Below are 20,962 nucleotides of genomic sequence, written 5' to 3' on the forward strand. Positions count from 1 at the left end.
ACCAGGAGGTCCAGAACACACTGCTTGGAAGGCAGTCTGAGCTCAGACACGAACTGGCTTCTGCAAGGAAACGTCTAAGTGGAGACTTTTATTTGAAAAATCAACAGACAGGCCATTGTTCCAAATATTCAGCCCGTGCCAAGCTATCTAAACTCAAGCTTTCCAGTGAGCTTTAACTACACTACAATGTGTTCAATTAAAGTTCTCCTCTGTTACTTCTTATGATTGGCCATCCACCACCTGACCGCATTTATGTTAAATACACAGGGAACATACCTGCTACAAGCACAGGCAGAGACAAACCCGTCTGGCTGTGACCTGGCGCAGTACAGTGTGTCTCTGATGTCTTTTTAACAGCCCTGCCCAACAACGCAGGAGCAAAGACACACTGACTATGAACACTGAGGGAAAGAAAACAACAGCAATCTACCCAGTTGAGCTGAAAAAGAACGTGTCCCTAAACCAAGACACATGTGGTGCTAAACGTGTGGAGCAGCTACTGCACTCAGCCTGCGTAGTCCAAACAATGAGCTCACACAAGGAATATTTTCCATCCCAGCTGACACAGTTCCCTTCTGTCAATTAAGCACCTCTGTGCTGGGCACGCATGGGCGACCCTCAGTAGCCTCGGCTTCCGTCTTTGACCTTGTGTGCCCTCCCCCCTCCTCTGTCGTGTTCGCACCTTGTGACCCTCTGAGTCCCGATAAAATGTTACAGGCCTTGAAACTCACGCTAAACTCATGTTTTGGAAAAAAAAGCAGGTCTAGAATTCTTACAGTGATCAGTCTGTTGGAATTTGCAATACTGTACAGGTATACTGAGCCTCTATCTGGTCTGCTGGTGCCGTCCTGCTGACAAGGGTCCAAGCCCTGCAAAACTACAGGGCCTTCTGGATGTCACTGCAGCTCTCAAATCTGCCGATTTCTGGTTGAATTTCCTTCACTGAGTGACCTTTAACTTTTAATTGAAGATGACCATAAAACACAAATGACCAAGGACCAGGACTCCAGTCTACAAGCACACAAATGCTCTACAGTGAAAGGACACTGATGCCAGGCAGGACCGAAGACCATGTTACTCGGGACCTTATTGTTGGTATAAAATCTCATATTCCCCCAGACAGCAGATGAGTCACTGAAACAAACAAGTTGGCCAACCTGATCTCCAGCAAGGGTCCCTGAACCAAAAACTGCACCTCAATTGCTCTCCCAGGGCACAGCGTTCAGAGGAACGCATTAAACATTCCCAGGGGGAATTTGTTTAATCTAACACTGAACTCGACTGCGTGACACCGCAGACTTCAGGAACTCTGGAAATCCACTAATTAGCAAGGCAGCTACGGGCCAAAAACCAACATGGTTGCTTCGTTGTGCTGATCAGCATGTCCTCCCTATGCCTACAGCAGAGGAAATGCCGATGAAGAACATGAGGTTTTGTAGCTCAAACCTTTGATATCAGTGCCTTTGATAAATTAGCTGTAATCAAGCTTTGTATGAACATCTGTACTGGAATAACCTGAGACTGAAGGAGGAAAGACATATTCTAGACACTAATCCTCTGAGCCTCATGCAAAAGTTGTTTTGGCCATGCACACTGGGAGAACTGTAAACAATTTAAAGCAGCTGCATTACTAAAGAAATGCTAGTCTGGTAAAAAAGAATTACACAACCTTCCAAAAGCTTTTAACAGTCCATCGCATGAATGGCGAGGTTTCATGCACTGAGCAATTTAGATGTTAGATGGTGAGAAATACTAATGAGGTCTTCAAGGAAATGCTTCAGTTTGTTTAGTGCAGGTAAGTGACTTCTGCTTTTGCCAAAACCTTCAGCTGAAGCTGCGGTTATGTCTGGACAGGGCTGAGCGGCGCCCAGCTTTCCGGAAAGCCAGCCGGCTGGGCTCTCCCGACACTGCGTCTCTCTCTGCATCCCGAACGCCACAGCCGGGATCAACTGCCGGAGTAGAGCTGCGCGCTCTCTGGGCCCGGGGCCGCCACATACCATGCGGTCGATGAGAAGAGAGAGGAGAAGCTGCTCCTCAAAATCTCTCTGCTCCACAACGGATGAAATAATGTCAGAGTCAGCAGTGTTTGGAAAACAGACTCTCAATTTTTAGCACATTAGCTCATATGGTGCAGGGAACACGATTCCCACACTGCGGTTCAGTTGGTTTTATCCCAGAATGAAGTCTGGCACAGCAGTCCATACAGGATAAATGAGATCGTAGGTTAGTCTGGAAGGTATTACTGGTTTTGCAGAACATGGAAAACAATAATTGTAGATTTATGCAAATCTGTGGTCTCCTTGCACAGGGCCCATGGACTGTAGCTGCATTTCCATCCTATAATTCTCTCCGTCCTCCAGCAGGGATCAGACTGTGAATTTGTGGCTCTGTGTGCAGACCCGGGGGACCCCAAATGCTTCCTGTCCCATGGCCCGCCCTCGAATCGGACACAGCAACACTTCCGCTTAGTGAAAATGAAAGCGTGTCCTCGTTTCACCGCAACAAAGGGCTGTGGAAAGCATTGCTACTGTCCGGAAATCAACAAGGAACAAAATATTTTCCTGCTTGTTGAAAGGATTTTTTATTTTTTCTGCATCAAAAATACATGTTCTTGCCCTGCGTATGAAAATATCCAGGATGGAGGAGCACAACCAAAGGAAGGTTCACCTCCCCAAAACATCTTCGAAGGAAGTGCTTCGCGCTGACTGCTCATCAGGGGTCAAGCCACAACGGACTAGAGCCCCATGCTGGGGCAGGAACTGGTGTCAGAGTTTAACTAACCTGGCCAGTCTGTGAGACAGGACAGACAGGATGCTCTGCTCCTGCCAAAGAGCTATTGTGGCACTTGATGAATGAGTGACAGCGCACAAAGGCCTTTCTGCCTGCTCTCACCGTAAATATGAGGCTCATGTCAAGAAAGGCCAGCAGTTCTGACCTATGACCTTTGACCAAGCCAGCAGCAGGACTGAACTTTTCTCTTGGACGCTGGGATGGGGTCATCCAGGGTCAGAGTTCAGAGGCCCTCCTGAGTCAATGAGGGGGCTGTCAATGTGTCTAATTCCCTGATCGTCAGTCAAACAGAAGAGTCCTCTATATCTTCACGTCTGAGGTGAAGACCTGTGAGGTCTAAGGTACAGCAGTCACAGACAGGGAAGAGACACCCACCGACCAAGGTTTTAAGTTATTTTTTCACAACCTTTTTTTTTTAACCGACATATTAATCTGCAAGACACAAGTCATTTGCTATATAGTTATTAGGCTGTCATTCTGAAAACATTTCAAACTTTCCTCTTTTTTGTTTAAATATTTTCTCATATACTCAGTTTAACTTTGAGCCCAGTCACACAATGGGGACACATTAAGTGTAAACAAGGAGTTCAGGGCTGTACCCCTATAACTTTAAAAGCAGAATTGTCACTCAAGACAATGAGTTTCAAGACAACAATGCAACAGATTTTATGTACAAACTCAGACTCACAAACACTCCCCTTGGGGCTGGGGTCCGAATGTGGGAAAAACACAGGTTCAGTTTTGTGACAGTTGTCACCTTCTAGTCTGGGGTGTCACAGTAAAATGATTCCACTGGATCTGGTGTGGATTTAATTTCTAGCTGCTTGCAGGTGCATTCAGCAGGCTGAGAGGAACAATGCGTCCCAACTCCGAGAGCGTGTGCCAACACGTGAGCAGCTCTCCTGCTGAGCTTGTCCATGAGAAGAGAGCAGTGATCGGGCAGATGAGTCAATTTCCTTGCTTACAAAATCAAGTCTGTCCATGTCTGAAACACCATACTAACTTGCTTTAATTTATCTTGGACCCTACAGAATACTTTATAAAGTGCCTTGTATCAACTGAGAACCTTGGGGTGCCGCAGCAGAGCGCTAAATTGATAGATTGATTAGTTTATTGGTTAATTGGGTTCCTCAGGGTTACGCACAGCGATAAAAAACGAGTCTCTCGTGTTTGTGCAGCTGATGCTGGATGCAGCCAGCTGGGCAGGCTGCGACAGTGCGTCTCGCAGAGGAAGAAACAGAAGTCAGAAAGAAGGGTTGGGGGCTGTAGGTCAGCAGCGGTTCAGCGAATGGACAGGAAATCTTCGAAGGAGAACCTTTGGAATGAAAGAACGTGCTTCCGAAAGGGCTGAACATGTGGAAACAAAATCAAGAGGGAAAGAGCACAAGGTCAATAGTTACTTCCTTTTCAAAACGGTCTCTTTCAAAGACACATAATCTCTTTCTGGTTAACTCATTGAGTATACCGCTGAGCCCCTCAAGCCTTTCAAGAGGGGATGAGCTACTGCTCTCCAAAAGGAACGCGCTGACATTAAAGCAGCTTCTGGTATGGAGACCCAGGGCTGACGGAGCCTTCTGGGGTTTATGCAGGAGAGGGGAGCTCGGCAGTCTGTCTGCTTCAAGAAACGTTAAACCGAGAGCACAGAAAGCTTTCCCCAGGAGACTGCAAACCACAGCAGAGAGCCATATTCACCCAAAATGAAAAATATATTCTATGCCCTGCGGAGTTAGGTAATCATTATTAAAACAACCTGTGCAGCTCTGAGAACAGCAAAGAGATTTGTAGCGGAGCTCAGCTGCAGCTTTAAGGGAGCCAGAATGAATAAGCCTGTGATCCTGATGGTGAGCTGTCCCAGACTGCATTGGACACGAGTCTCATCAGAGGAACAGCTCCGGAAACCAGGTGCACTGCCAAAGCACAAAACGGGCCGGCAGCCGGAACAACGATCCAGAACCCTCCAGTGCTTACTGGGCCTCAAGTGGACCTAGGAAAACAGTTAACACACTGTTAAACCCGTCCATCCATAGCTACTGCTGACCCAGATGACTTTTTGACTACAGCACAGTCACCCCACCTGTGAGCAAACAGGTTTAAATGTGATCTGAGCTCATTAAGCAAAACCTGGCTCGTCACCTGAAACAGGGTCATAGAAGTAAGACAGGCTTCACCTTGGCTGAAAAAGAAACAGAAACTACCCCCTTCATAAGAGACCTGCATAAAACACACAGTTCTGCAGGGTTTACAGGCATGGACACGGTGTACTGGAATGTCTGATAAAAAAAAGTTAAAATAGTTATTTTTGAAACATTTAATTATCAGCATAAAGGCTCAGTTGGTTACTATGAAGGCTTTCACATTTTTATGTTTTGCTTTTTAAAAATGTTTATTTTTTAATAACTGCTAAAGTGGTTCTTAGAAAATATTCCTCTCTTGGCTGGCCTGGCCTTGAGCAGCCTTCAGGAGCAGCTCTCAGTTCCGGAGGGTGAGGGTCGCTCATTCCTGGCAGCGACAGGAGTGTGCTGAACAGAAGGATTCAAACATCAATGGAGCTGTCGCAGCCAGGGGAGCAGGGAGCCACCGGAGGCATGTTGTACAAGGCCGACTCTGAAGATCGACCAATTTCCTGCCAGCGCTCCTCACTAATGACCACGTCTGCTAAACCAGGTAAGTTAAGAGCACAGGATGCGGCTCTTCTCTCGGACCGTGCGAGAATGTTAGAGCGATCTGCACAGAGTGAGGAGCTCCAAGAGCACCATTCCAAGGTTTCCTTACAATTCAAGGACTCTGCAGAGCTGCGGATGCCCCACTGAACTCTGTTCTTACATATCACTCAAACCTCCAACACAATATTGTTCCAACACTGTATTCACACTGTACTGTCAGTGCAGCAAAGTAACAGAAATGCTAGTTTTTTTTTTAATGTGTATTTACTAGACCTGAGATATAAATCTCACATAAAACTACAGATAATTCTCTGGATGAAAGATATGAAGTCTGGGGGAGAAAAAAAAATTCATATTGCGTGTTGGATTTACTATACATTACTATACTATACATTAGCCTGTAAAGCCTTTTCTTGGTTTTAGTATAGAAGGCATGTCAGTTTTTGATTAAAGACATGTTAGTTTTGGTATCAAAGACATCTTCATTTTGGTGGCACGCTACAATGATTTTGATACAAAGCGCCCATTGTTGTGCTAAAGGTTATCCTTATTTCCGAAAGGGAAATTTTGACATTTTATTCAACAGAGAGCTCTCAGTCATCTTAGATCAGATCAGTCCGCCTGGAACTATGGAAAAACTTCTCTCATACAGCTGTCTAGCTGTAAAAGTTCTCTACAAAAAGTGCATCTGCCTGTCTACCAATTTACTTATTGATCCAACTTGGCTGTCTGTCAGGCAGGTTAACAGACTGACAATGTACAGTAATGCTGTACAGAGGGGCTGTAAGTCCCCTTTGGAGAGATTTCTTGTTTTGCATGCTTTCCTAACCCACCCTGAGCAGCTCTCACATGCGCTCTCCTGCTCCATATGAGAATCACACAGCACCTGCCCAGACAGGAAGATGACATCAGGCTGGCCTTCTCAGAAACTCCTTCTGACTCCTCTCATGGAAACTAGAATTGTTTCCAAGATGACTGAAGATTGCTGGGAATTCTGTTATGGAGAAGGAGTGTATTGGAACAACAGTGCTTTTAAGTTTCAGCTTTGGCTGAATCCAAGTGCATTTACAAGAAAACATGAATATATTTACAAAAATAGACAGCCCGACTTTTTGCTCCAGCACCTAAACAGCCAGGCGCTTAGCCTCTGCGCCCCGCCAAGACCACCGGCGCACGGAGGTCGGCCTCGCTTGGATGTTCACAGGGTTACTGCCCCCAAGATGGCGATTAACCTCTGCTGCAAGAATCAGCGTGTTCATTAGCGCAGATTAACCCCGTGCCTTGATCCAGACCTGCTGTCCATCACCTGGGGGCTAATAAACACCACCAGACCTGAACACAAGCAGAAAAGCAACACAGGCCCTGCATTCTGATGGAGATGACATTCTGTTAAAGGAAAAGTCATAACGAGGGGAGACTGCTGCTTGGCTATCATGCATTCTTGAGCCAGCAGATGGCTTGTTAAGCACTTTATATTTACAGCTTTTTTGACCTCCCCAATAATATCCACCAATGTCCACCAATAATCGCTCAATCACTTCAGAACTTTAACTGGTGTCTGGTGTAATAAACGTGATGTGAGGGGTGGGAGTCACTGAACTCCACGTGTGTGTAGCAGGCATGACACCTATCAGATGGCAGCACACATCAATCTGCATCTCACTGCTATAGATTCCTGCCATACTTGTCATCTCGTGCAGCTGGGCGACCTGGGGCCAGACCAACTGACCAATGACAATAACTTCTAGAAGTTTAAAAATTACAGTATGGAAAGGGAATGATGATCACTCCAAAAGACTACCAAGAAATTCACACGAACCTCTTGGAATCACCACAAATTACCTTAGTACGCGAGTAAACGCTAGAAAGTAATCCTTAATGTCCCATTTCCACGAGTATTTCAGGTCACTGTCACCCTAGAAATAAGAGAGGCTCAGGCCACACCTGTGATGAGCTCTCAAGGCAGACCAGCGCTGCCACCTTGTCTTCGCTTTGCTGAAAACAACTGACTGTTTCTCATCCTACTGTAGGTCTTCACTCTAAATCAGTTTCCTCTTTCTTTTTTTTGGCTCTGATTTTTACAACTTTTATTTGGTGGGAACAGCTCCCTGGGCACAGGACACAAGCTCCTCCAGTAAAGCCATAAAACAGGACTCAGTCTGCACGATGCGAGCAGAAACTCATCTGCTCCTGTGGAGCACAGCAAGAGCTCCGCAACTGCTCCGTCTCTGAGCATCACAAAAAATATCCAAAAACACAGAAACAGCACTATAAGACAAGCAAGAATGAGGATTACAATCATGCATGTCTTTAAACAGATCCTAGGTAATGGATACAAAATGCCATACATGCAGTAAATCTCTAGTTTACATTGCACCAAACGAAGCTGTTTCCATGTAATGTCAAATACTCTCAGCTCAGTAATCTGATTTACATGGCATGTAATCTGTAATACCCACAACTGGAAAAAATGGTTAGAAAGTGGATGGACGGAAGGCGTCTTTTGTTACCAAGCGCACTTCTCTGCCTAAGACAACGCCACTGCAAAGCATAGTACTTGCGCCACACTCCATAACTGTATACCCCCTCATCACGCACCCCAAGATAGCTCTCCCCATCCTCAGCTCATTCCCCTGGAAAAAGATCCACAGTCCACACTGATACATCACAACAACAGTCAGAAAAATCACCAGATCAATGCAGTCTCCAATGTACACTAAAATTAAAGCTGAAGTAAGCTTACAGAACGGCAGACACTGAAGCAGATGGACTAACAGACTAATAGGGGAAACATGTTCAATTAGGGGATTAAAATTCCACATATAAACTCTTCGCAGTGTAAGATTAATGGCATCATTACAGTGTAAATAAATGATTACCCCCTAATGTTTAATAACAACATTGTTCTCATTTACATGTTTTATTGACTGACAGCCTAGTGTGAAGAACTAGTCTGGTAGGCATTTATGAAGAGTCACTGTTAACCCTGAAGTGAGGCTTTACTCTGACAGACCTGAAGTTAGGCTCCTTATGCATCATTAATGCATCTCTGGGTGCTATGCAGGATATCAGCTAACCCCTCGGAGCAGTATTCATTGGTCAGGGAAGATAAAAGCTTCCAAGCACAGCGGGCTTAAGATGACTATTATTTGCAAAGGTTTGCACAGACTACAGCCTCATGAAGGTTTACTGCATCACCACGATGGTAAAAGCATGGTGAAAGCACTGCTACATAAAGAGGGGGAGTATACCACCAGGAGGCCTAGGAAATGCTTGTGAAAAACTGCATGAGAACCAACAGAGAAACTACTGGTGTACCAGCAAAAAACATCACATGGGAGGCTATTATGGAGAGAGGTGTAAAGACTGAGCACCCACTTGCAAACAGGCAGAGTCTCATAATCGATAGGAAGATCCTTAATTGCGTGATATACTGTGGAAAAAAAAACCCTGAACAACTGTACACCAACAGTGCTTAACCACTTACAAGATACGCAGGCAGATGTCAAATCCTGAACAGCGAAGGAATGAGTCTATTTCAGAACTGTACAGGGGCCAAGGAGAGATCAATTTAACACAGACGTTAAACAGGAAGCTGATCGATGTTAAGTAAAATTATAGCAATGTTTCAAAAGGGGCCTCTACAACACAGGGGCAGCAAAACAGACTTTGCATAGTATCGGGGCAGACTAAACACATCCTGTGCCATGTCTGATTACTGAACAATGCAACAAGTGCTATTTTGCTTTCTCACTAAGTGTTTTAGCACAGTCCAGCACACTGCCAGGGTGAAGCCAGGCGGCCAGGGGAACTGTCACATTCCATTACCGCTCAGCCTGACAGCAGGAGAAAATCTTTTCACCAGCTGTCAATCAGGTCAATGGCAAAAAAAACTGAATGAACTAGCCCTCCCAAACACAGAGGTCTCTGCACGTCAGCCAGGCAGCCCCGTATCACGGACGGGGATGCAGACTGACAGCCGCGCCTTGTCACCAAGAAGCGTTGATCCTCCAGGAGTCTGGGGCGCCGGAGGGATGCACCGGTCGATATCCCCGAGTCCGGGAAGCTCACACGGCCGCAGAGAGCTCATCCCGGTTAATCCCTGACATCTACAGTATGGGCACAGGACCCGCGTACACCTCTGTGCCAAGTCAGGTGATAACCTCCACTCTCACACACTGCTGCTGCTCCAGGGAGACTACAAGGCATTGCTCATTTTCCCCATTCTCAGCACAACCCAGGCAGGGGCAGCTGTGTGGAGGCTACATGAACTTAGTGTGAAAAAGTTAAATCATGTTGTTTTTTTCTAATTACTGTAATTCAACATATCCGTGTGGGAAGCAGTGTCTGTTAAATTTGTTTTAATTACCTTTGCAAAAGGTGACCAAAGTGCTTTTACACACACAAAACTGTCCACAACTGGATCCCCCCAGCTGGGATGAGGTCACATCACATGCCTTTCCATTGCAACACGGACGAGCGTGTTTGTTCCACTCGGCATTCCACCCAGGTGTGGTCATACCTTCCTGCTGGGGGCTGTGGTCTTCAGCCAGGCTCCAGGGAGCTTCGCTCAGGCACGGCAGAGGTGTAAGAAATGCTCAGCCAAGAAGTGCACGATCACGAAAAGCAGAAAGCCCCAGCTCCAGGAATCTGGCTGAAAGGGTTTCAGGACTGACCCAAACATCATCTGGCACGGATTAAATCCGGCATGTGCAATTAAGGTAAGATGTTGTTAAGCAGAGTGGTATCATGCTTTTTCCACATTCCTTTAGTGTACCGTGAGAAATATTCACCCACTGTTAAGAGATTCCCTTTATTACTCTGGGGATGAATGAAAAGTGAAAAAAAATTCACTCTTTCCTGTCCTTCACCTGACTACCTGAGTATCAGGCCTGTGCCTATCCCACATATGGCTAAGAACAGTTAATAAGGTACTGCAAAGCAAAGATACCGCACAGCTGACCAGTATCAAACCACACTGACACATATGAGCATGCACTGCCATCAAACCCTCTCAGTGACAAAGCACTGGGATTCATGCACTACTCCTGTTAAACCATGCAGATGTGATCTCAACTTTTCATTGCAAACTGACATGTAAATAATTAAAACTGCATTTTCTTTTTAAGAGTATATTTTTCAAAGCAGACAGATGCTTTCATTGAGCAGGCATGCAGAAATATTAAACACCGAACAATGAAAAATAACCGTTTAACGTTCACCAATAGTGTGAATAAAACGGACCCGAAGACTTCTGAAGACCAGTGGATTTTACTTTAACATACTAGTGCTCTAGTGCAAGGTGACGCGCTGGACAGCAATCAGATCTCCACAAGGGACACAGGGTGTCAGACTGGCTTCAGTACAAAGACGAAAGAAACAACAAGAACAAAGTGAAAGGAATATGAGCACAAGCAGCACCAATTACCGAAGCTGCCTCAGAGGGCATGGGGTCTAGCCAGCTAATAATCTAAGGCAGAGGATCAGCACAAAGGTCCTGAACCTAGTTATTCTGTTGCCCCTGGGGTGCCAGTCAGGGGGGTTGGATTTTTTAGCCTCCAGTTTTATGTGGAACAAAGAAACAGCAGTCAGTCATTAAGGTAATCATTGGCGCTGTCTTTCAAGATGACCTAATCCAGCCACCATCAATCAATCTCTGGCCCGCCAAACAGCCTGTGCTTCTCGTGAAAGGGAGCAGAGTTTTATCAGATTTGGGAGGGAGCCCGGCTATGAAGGGGTTTAATGCAGAGCGCCTCCAAATACTCATGCCCTGCTTATACTAGTTGACTCATACTGTGGTGAGAACATCTGTGCTAAGCCATTTCACTTCATCCAGTCAACAAGTTCTCCAAAACCCTAAGCAGAGTATATTGTTTCACATCAGAGCAGGACTTGCAGCACTGCAGTGCATTACTGATGTGTTGCGATCACAACAGTGTGATATTAATCACAATGCGACTCCTAATTCCACACACTAGCTTACCAGGTAAGCTCATTTTTTACAAAAAACTTTTTTCCTTCTTACTGAGTCTTCTATTTCAGAGGTACAGAAGCAGAATCGCCATTACCAGTTTTGGCTTTGGAAAGCAGGTGGCCGGTGCCACGTGCCCACGGTGTCTGAGGCCGCGTTCTGGTTTCTGCGGCCGGCACAGGCGCTCGAGACGTCCCGGCTGAAGGGCGGGAAGAGGTCTGGACCCCACTGCCCGTGGGTCAGGATCTCAAGGAGTCAGTGACACCCTGTGGGCTTTCCTGCGACACACTGAGGACTGCAGGTACACAGAACCATTTGTGGACAGCAGTAAGGAGTCCTGCGTTATACAGCGGTTCTTTTCTAACCCGGGGGGTGGGCAAGAACGCTGAGGTACAAAGACGGCGCCCCCAGGTGCTGGGCTGGGAATCTGCCAGGGGCGAGTGGCACGAGGGTGCAACTCAGCCTGACATACCCAGAGCCCTTACAGTACCGACTGAATACTCAAGCACTCCAAAGGTCAGTCAGGGAGGATGCATCATCCTGACACAACGCCGGAGAAGGACCAAAGCAAAACCCTTCTCACCCAACAGTCTGCTTTAAAACCACACCTTCATCCAGACCTGCCCAGCAAGGCCCCGCCGCAGAGGGTGTGAACACAGCTGGGAAAGGAAAGGCCCTTGAGACCAGCTGGAGTCCTGCATCTTTCAGCACAGAGACTGGTCTCAGCCCCTCGTCTTCACAGCTCTGCGGCACGAGAGCCCCTCTGCTCAAGCGTCCGGGGGGCAGCGGTGCTCTCCCAGGCCTGATTCTGCCTTCCAGGGGCCTTCTGAAGACCGAGCAGGGAGCGGAAGACTCAGGGAAATAAAACCATGGGCAGTGTTCCCTGACTTGGCAGGCGTGAAGGATTTAAGTGTAGGTAAACAAGAAAAACGAGACAGCAAACATTCCTGGCAACACAAAACTGCCAGTTCTATAAAAACAAATTATTCCTCTTTGTCAAATTAAAGTAACGCCAGCAGGGAAACATGTTAAATGTATTCAGGGAAAAATGCTTCCAGTTACCACATAAATCCTGGATACAGAAAGAGATTATGGAACATTAAACACCCACAACAACAATGGCTACTTTCAGAGCTCACGTCAGCTTTTACTGAAGTCTCTGGTGGGTTTCTGCCGGTAGAAAACCTTCTAGCTTAACTGGAGAAGTGCTGAAAAGCCATGATGCCATGAATAAACAAGAAGGGCTTACATGATCTAATAATAAAACTCAATACCAAAAGAATACTAAGATAAGCATTTTTACAACGTGACACATACTTTATTCAGATCTGTAACCTACAATGTACTCTGTCATGCAAGACTGGGCTCACTGAGCTTCTGATTTTTCTAACAGACAACAAACAAGGTAAAAAAAAAGTCAAAGGATGCTACTTTAAATCGGAGTCTAAATAGCATGTGGGCGGAAATGCATCATTTAATTTTAATGTGACTCAGTTTTATTACTTAATCCTGTTAGCATGGACAACGGGTCCAGCATGAAGCTGTGGATCCTCCGCCAGTCTCTACAGAACCTCACAGTGCCGCTGAATGACCTTTTCCACACCTCCCACACGTGCTCATGCAGCGGGTTTCCCACCTGGGTACCCCTCAGCAGAACAGCACGCAGACACAAGGCTCCAGCAGCAGAGGCACCACGCTGGGCAGATGCGGCAGCACACAGCCGGCCCTCCGACACTCCTCACTCTCACACAATGGCTCCTTGTCGGAACAAAATTCCCACCTGGAGGAAGAGGCTCAGCGGAGCTGAACTGGAAGGAGGATTTCTTTGTTTTGGGGTGGGGTGGGGGGGGATTCTGTCTCTTGCGCGGGCCAGAGAGAAGGCCCTACGCGATCCTCTCTTTTGCACAGCTGCAGGTTTCCAGGAGAGCAGAGACGTGTCAGCTGGCACAGAAAGCTCAGCACTGACTGCTAAGGGTCACACAGGCGCTGGGTGTCAGGGACTGATTTAACAGCACCAATGACCTGCTACCAAAATGTACCTCTTCATATGTGCACCAGGGAAGCTCCTTAGCTGTGAAAGCCAAGTGTTAGATCAATGCATACTTGAGAGACTAGCTTTGTTTTCCTGCTTACAGCAATACTGATTAATTACTATTCTATTCACAAATAGATTACATCATCTGTTTCAAAACATCCTTTCATGTGATAACTGCATAATCAGTTTCCTCGACATGTTCCAGATTACACAGACTTCTATCCCAAAATGGAATTAAAAATTAGAATAGTATTTGGGCTTCAGGCCTGTGTTTACACTGATGGTCCCGAAATCTCCCTCCCTCTGCGATGACCTCACCTCTGAAATATCCTTCTTTTAGCCCCGTCTCTGTGTTTGTCTTTCCTGATCTCCACAATGGTCCTCTGCACTCACACAGGACAGCTCCAAGAGCTTTCAGCTCCTGTTCAGAGCCTCCTGTTACTTCTCTTAACAGGCTCAATGTCCAAAGCAACATGCGACCAATAAAAACATGTCTTTTTTCTTTTCCAAGACAAGAAGGCTTTAATGAGGTTTCAAAACAGCCCCAAGTTATTAATGCTTGTTTTTCCTGGTCTGTCCAAATAGCGTGCACATTCTGAAACAAGTGAAAAACATGAAAAGCAGTCTTTTTATGCTCATGAAAGCTTGGAGGAATTAATAGATTACTATCGATAAGCAACTGCCTTTTCTAGGAAAACAATTTGCTGTAATCACCAGTTCAATTTTTTTAAAACAGTTAAGAAGTAATAAAGAAAATCTTGTACCTCTTGAAACTTGAAATCTTGTACAGTACTTCTTTCTAAATACTATCAAGCATTCAGCAATGAATGCTTTTCTGTGGCTTTATAAAACCTTTTCCAAAAACAGCAGACAAACATTTACTAAGTGAAATAACTCACATTTTCCTCTATCCTATCTAGTCTTTTCTCAGACTTGTTCATATTCATTAGAGAAGCTGCTGTTCAAAAATAGAAACTAATTCATCACTGCTTTCATCAGATAGTTTGATAAGCACAAAGGACATTTAAGCCTCAACATCAAAAGAAGGTGGTATGACCCTTAAGTGCTTAAATTCTCTTAACTGCTCCTGTTACCTGGCCAGCCTTTCCTTCTTAATGGTTTTCTTCATTGTCTTTAAAATGTCATAAGGCATCGTGACAACCAGTGAGTTAATAGAGTAAATCTGTAAACAGTTCATCTAAGGAGTCCAATATAATCTGCAATAAACTCCCAGAATCTTTCTTCTTTTAATACGGAATTAACAATTTCTTGTTACCCTCCTGGACCTCTGGGCCAGTCAGCCATTGTTAAATCTAGCTCATTGATATGATGGACATTCTGTACCAGCATGAGATACACAGGTTCAGGGCACGCCTACCTCTGACGCACTCCTGATACACTGCTAACCTTCCACGCTGCAAGCCCCACAGAGCAGGCGCTGACTGGAGCACTGATGCAGCTTACACTCACAAACCTGTAAAGCTCACATGCGCACAACAAACCCCAGACAACACTGTGAACCTTAACAAAAGAGAACACAAAAGTTCCTATAGAAATGGCTTGATTTTTAAAAGAAACCTGCAGGTTTTCCAAAGGTTATCATCGTAAGGGATGTTAAAAGGTCTGTTTTTTGGTTTGGCTATTCAAAGAAATCTTAAACCCCGGAGATCTGTTCTCTGTTACTCTGATTAAAAGTAGTGCATCCACTTCCAAATACGTCACCTGTTTGACGACTCCAGTTTGCCCTTCCTTGACTTCAGCTGCTAAATGTCAGAATTCGCAGTGTTTGAAAGGAGCCCAGGTTGTAAGAGACAGTGCGCGTGCGCGCTGTTCCCCTCGGCACTGCCCTGAGCTAGCACTGTCCACAGTGCCGCCAGACACCCTGGCCTTTTCAACTCTGTTGGCCAGACGGTTAATCTCGTATGAATGGAAACGGGCTGCTTCCTCTCCTGGTACAGAAACACAGCGCCCCTTCCCCCATCCTCTTCACTCCCCACTGTGCCAGAACCGACCTGATTCTCAGTCCCTCACACAGCCGGAACATGAGCCTCAACATGAGCACTAGAAACACTGCAGAAGAGACACAAAACTGTGGAAGACTGGCTGTTGCCAAGGTACCAAGGCCCTGCAACATGGGATTACTCTTAAATAATCCGGGATCATGGAAAATTCTAAGAAACATGTACATACACGAATGAGCCTTGAATATTTTTTCTACAAGTCAAGATTTTGTGTCATTTTGTGTAACAGATGAAAGCATGCCACTTTCCTCTGGGCCTGACATGGAAAACATGATGTTGCATGATGATCAGACTGATCTTGTTCTTGACTGATGTTTAGAGCCAAAAAGAAAACAGGCGTATTAAGACTTTAGCAGTGAAAGATCAGGAACGCAGTTACAGGACTTTCACCAGCTATTTATTACTTACAAATCTTTATGTTTAATCAGTGCACAGTAGATTATACCTCTTTATCTCTGTAATGCCTTGTAGTGGGTCCGTTTTCAGTATGCTTCCTCATCTGAGACAAATACCAACTCATTTACAAAGTGGATTCATTTGGGAAAAACTACCAGAGGCTTCTCCATGACATTGCAAATGAATGCTGCTAATAAGCATCTCCTAAGATGCTTCAACGGTGCACAGATTAACTACAAAGCCACAAGAGGCAGCTGTAAGACATTAAAAGTGAAAATCCTACTTTTCTCCTTGTGGCCCATCTCTGTTTCTAATGCTATGATTACACAATGTTGATACTCCAAAAGAAAATATTCAGCTGAAAGGCTGATCTCTGTGTCTGCACCTGTTCTGGATTAGTGATGGAAAAAGGAATCGATCAAGAAGAGTCTGCTGTTAATCATGAAGACATCCTCGTCCAATCACAGCAATGTGTTCCACCAATCAAACAGCCATTCAACGCACCCAATTTATCCCCATTCCAGAACGATTTCTGCAAAGGGATTTCTGTAACTACTGGCAGGAACAACATCAGAAGAAAAAAGCAAATCTCTCAGGCATCAGACAATGTGCATGTGCTGAGGGAAAAAAAGATGCTAAAATTACTCAGCTTCTCCTTAGATCCAAAAGACTTACACGAGCTACTCTACAGACTGCAGGTGTTCGTTCAGTGAAAGAAGCTTTTGCGTCAGCTTCCCAGTATGTCTTCATCAACACGGCAGGTCACAGGCGAGAGGACACCTTCAGGCCCATCAAGCTCGTTTCATTGCTACTATAAGTAGGATCTTACGATCTCATCCGGAATCTCATACCGAATTATAACTGAAACATTCTTGGCATTTGTACAGAACTCTCATCTAGCAATCAATGTGCAGAGCCAGGCCAGACTGGACCCAAACTCGGCCCCAGCTCTCCAATGGGTAGAAGCCCAAAGTTCTGGAAAACTGAAACACACCGTCAAGTTTTTTGCATTTTGGAATATTCTACTGGCAGGCAGAAAGGTTGTCTTAATTTCAGGGCCAGGTTTCTTCCAGGAACTGCAGACAGAATGAACCGTGTCTCTACTCCAGCTCGTCTTTTTCTAACTGCCCAGCCTGAGTCAGAGAAAAAGCCCCTACTGGACACAGGGTAAGAAGTGGCAAACTTAAGAAGGGCCCTGAGGCATTGCTGTTTATGCTGAGAGTTTGGAGAGGCGGGTCAGGCCCTCTGTGTGTCACATTTAGCAACGAAACACTTTACAAGCCCTCAGGCTGTTAGGAGCGTACACCAGACAGAGAGAAAACCCTGGAATTTGTACCAGGACAGAAGAACGGTCACCCAGCCCGGCAGGAGAGAGCAGGGCTTCCTCCTCACAGAGGTGCCCCGGCTGTTCGCTTTGCACACCATCTCAGGGGGGCCAATGATTTGATCACAACAGTGCAAGATGTGCTTCTGTCTTCGCACACTGCTACCATCACCATTTTTCTACTTCTAGATCCAACAGCAGCATTTGATATCACCGAATGGCAAATGGCAATTAATCAATTAGAAATTGAAGTCAGCCTCCCTGACTGTGTCCTCCCCGGGTTCAAATTGTGCCAAACAAATAGATCCCAGCACACACAGATAAACAGCCCTGTCATATTTCTCACATTACATGTGGAGTCCTGCAAGGCTCTCTGCTCGGACCTACACTGCTTTCCCTACACCTGCTTCTACAGGGGGACTTAATCAGGAAACGTAAGGTAACCTTTCACTGTTGTTCTGCTGGCACACTGCTGTCTGCTGTCTATCCTCCTGTCTAGCTTGAGATAAAAAAACTGGATCACTAGTAAGTTTCCTATATTAAATTCAAATAAAATGGAGATTTTACGATCAGGGTGAACTAAATCTAGAAAGCTATAGTCTTAGCCCTAGTGCCTTAATATGTAATCTGTGGGTACTATTTAATTAAGAACTCGTTTGATGCACAAGCAAATAACATACGTCTCAGCCATAATGTAAATTTCCAGTATTTCTGCATTTTCTCTAAACATTTTTTCCCATCCAGTGACTGTACCGTTCTTCTTTTCCCTGCTGCCTGGAATCGTCCTGGGACGCTTGGGCTGACGCCTGCGACATCAGGACTTGGAACGCCGACCCAGGAAACCGGAGCCTCTTCCCTTGGAGAACCCTGTCGACCATCCCAGGACGGCAGGATACCAGCCCAAGACTTGACCTATTTAAACTGATGCATCACAGACCCATGGCCTAGAGGGCTTGGGACTCCCAGAGGCTTCTTTCCTCACTCCGGGAGTTTTGGTATACCTCTCCTCTGTGCCCAGCGGCTAACAGTGATGAAACCGTTTACCGCTCAAGAAATCTGTCCGGAGCTCTGTGGCAGAAGTGTGGCTGTGAAGGAAGCTGGAGCGAATTGCAGGATTTATTGATTGTCCGATTTAATTAACGGTGCGTCTGCCACTACGGGCTCCGAAGCTGAAGCCACAAGCCACGGGCTCCCCTGCGCCGTAACGAGCGGTGACCTCACCGGGGACGTCTGCCTGCAACCCTGCGAGACACCGCCCTCCCAGAAGACCACGGGGCAAGCGTGCAGGAGCACAATGGGTAATCGCTTGATTGGAGTCAATAAGGAAGAATAAGGAAGCGCAGCCTTCGTGGATGCCCCATCCACTTTCGATTTACTGTCTGTGTTTACATAAATTTTTTTTTTACAACTAAGTGGCGCTCTCCCTTCAAAGACCGATGCCAGGAATGGTTCCCCTTTCATTAGGAAAAAACAGCACATGAAGGCTTGGCCCGGAATCGGAGCTCTTAAAACGAAATGTTTTCAAAATACACAGCGCAAACCAGGAGTCTTACAGTAGTCTCCTTTATAAGTCATAATTGAATTTGCTTTTCATTACAGGTATCAAGTCCAGTTTTTGTTCCTTGTTCGGGGTGTGCAAAATTTGTGGCTGAATTTAAATCCTCTGCAGAGTTCATAAACGTGTGTATCTGGGCAAATATTGATCCCACAAGCCATGTCTCATGGAAATCATGTTCATGCTTTAAAAGTTGCATTTCCCCTGGGTCTTACTTTCCTTTTAATAGCCTTTGCATTTCTCCCGATTTCAAAAGAGCAAGTCAGCTTCATGTTCTGTGAGGTAAACCTGCCCCTATAGGAAAGAAACACTTGAAAGAATGTTAATTTGGCGCATACTAGAAACTCATGATTAGGCAAGAATTAAGACTAACATCTCTGTAATGTGAAATACGGTATTATACTCACCTGCAAATTGCTCATTTTAGTTCACTTCTAACTGTTATTAAAAGTTTAGTTTGATAAGAGATGAAACGTTGACAGATTGGGTGTCCAAAAATTAACTTCCAACATTATATTTCTGTACAGGTAGATAACAGCTCAAACAACTGCAAGGTAAGAGAGACTGAAGTGGATTTACTGTACATAGAGGTGTCATGAACGATGGCTCTGGATGGATAGAGATTCCAAAACACTGACACGGAAAAGCGCAGCAAGGCTTCAACTTCCAGAGCACTACTGCCCAAGGTAAGAAGAGGAGCAAATCTGAAAGCTCTGGGGTGGCGACGCTGCCACCATGCTGGACACACCTGTGGCCAGGAGCTCCCTCACTGAGGTACAGAACAGCTGAACGCACCGTGAGGAGAGCAGAAGCACTGCAGCACGCTTCTCACACACAGGCATCTTAGCACACAGCTGCAGCTCAGTGCAAACATACTGTTCACACCTTTACATTCTCACTTTTCATGGACTCCATGTGCTGCAGTACAACAACCCTACAGAACGATCTCTGCGGGAGAGGAGGTACGCAGCTCAGGGGCCGGGCCTGTCCTGGCTGTGGATAGGAATGGCCCAGCAGATTTTACAGATCGCAGATCGCCGCTCAAACAATTTGTTTTTTTAAATGACTTTCCCCACACTTTTTGGTGAAGCCACTGAGACTTTTTGGAATGAGAAGAGAAACATGTTGTCTGCAGCCTTCCAGGCCCAGATCTGGACAGTCCTGGATTCACTGAACAAGTCATAGGCCAAAGCTAAGTGGGTTACTGTATTTGTAACCTTGCAACCGAAGATGAATTTACGAAGTGCTGCATTTTTCACCCACTGATAGGGAAAGTGAGCCGGTATTAGATCATCATGAGACGGGTTAGTTTCACTTACTGATGTCTTGTTGCGACAGTGATTCTGCTCAGTACGAGAGGAACCGCAGGTTCAGACATGTGGTGTCTGTGCTTGGATGAGGAGCCAGTGGTGCAAAGCTACAGTCTCTGGGATTATCACCGAATCCCTATAAAAGGAGATGGCCTATTGGTTCCATTGGCACAGGCTAAACTCATCAAGCCAGAGACCCGCCCGGAGCATCGCTGCTCGCCCCGTCTGCCCCAGTCTGAACGCCCTGATCAGCCTCGTATCCGCAACACACTGAGGCAGGTCAGACCCCAGGGAGACCTCAGGCTTACGATACCCTCTAAAAATCGCACCAGTGAAGTTCCCACTCGGAAGAAGGGAGAAGAAAAGACTGCACACCGCTGCCATGGAAACACAACACCGAGAAACACGTTTTACAACCGAATCAATCAAATCTGTCGCTTCCCCTTTCAGCAGAAGATTTACTTGGAGATAGTACCGAGTGGACAATGTATTCCAGAAACAATGAAGTCAATTATCACAATTAATACAAAGGAACAAGTAAAGGTTCATTCCATGCTGAAAAGAGAAGAAAAGAAACAACTATTCGGCTATGGAGCCTTCTTTAGGTGTCAATGAATACAAGTATACAAGTGAACAATTAATGCAAGTATGCCAGATGGCTAATTGGTTCACTCTAGGTGGGGATATCTAACTGTACCATCACTCACACAGGCCTGACATTAAAGCAACAATGCAGACGGCTAAAGGGGCATTAAAGTAAAAACAAAGTCCAGTCCTCAGGTCAGACGAATCCGAGTTCATTTTGCCAGTGTATAGAGGTATCAGATCCTTAGTCATGAAAGATCGAAACGGCGCCGTTCCCCAGCTGATCTCGGGAAGCATGTGCCTGCCGTGCTC

General features: G+C 45.7%; 1 protein-coding gene across 3 annotated transcripts in view; it reads right to left on the reverse strand.

The window, feature by feature from the left end:
* Positions 1-20,962, reverse strand: part of ralgps1 (Ral GEF with PH domain and SH3 binding motif 1) — a 144,961-nt gene that overhangs the window by 35,731 nt on the left and 88,268 nt on the right. The gene's annotated exons all lie outside the window — the stretch shown is intronic.

The sequence above is a fragment of the Lepisosteus platostomus genome, chromosome 21, assembly GCF_059453375.1.
Source record: "Lepisosteus platostomus isolate fLepPlt1 chromosome 21, fLepPlt1.hap1, whole genome shotgun sequence".
NCBI lineage: Eukaryota > Metazoa > Chordata > Actinopteri > Semionotiformes > Lepisosteidae > Lepisosteus > Lepisosteus platostomus.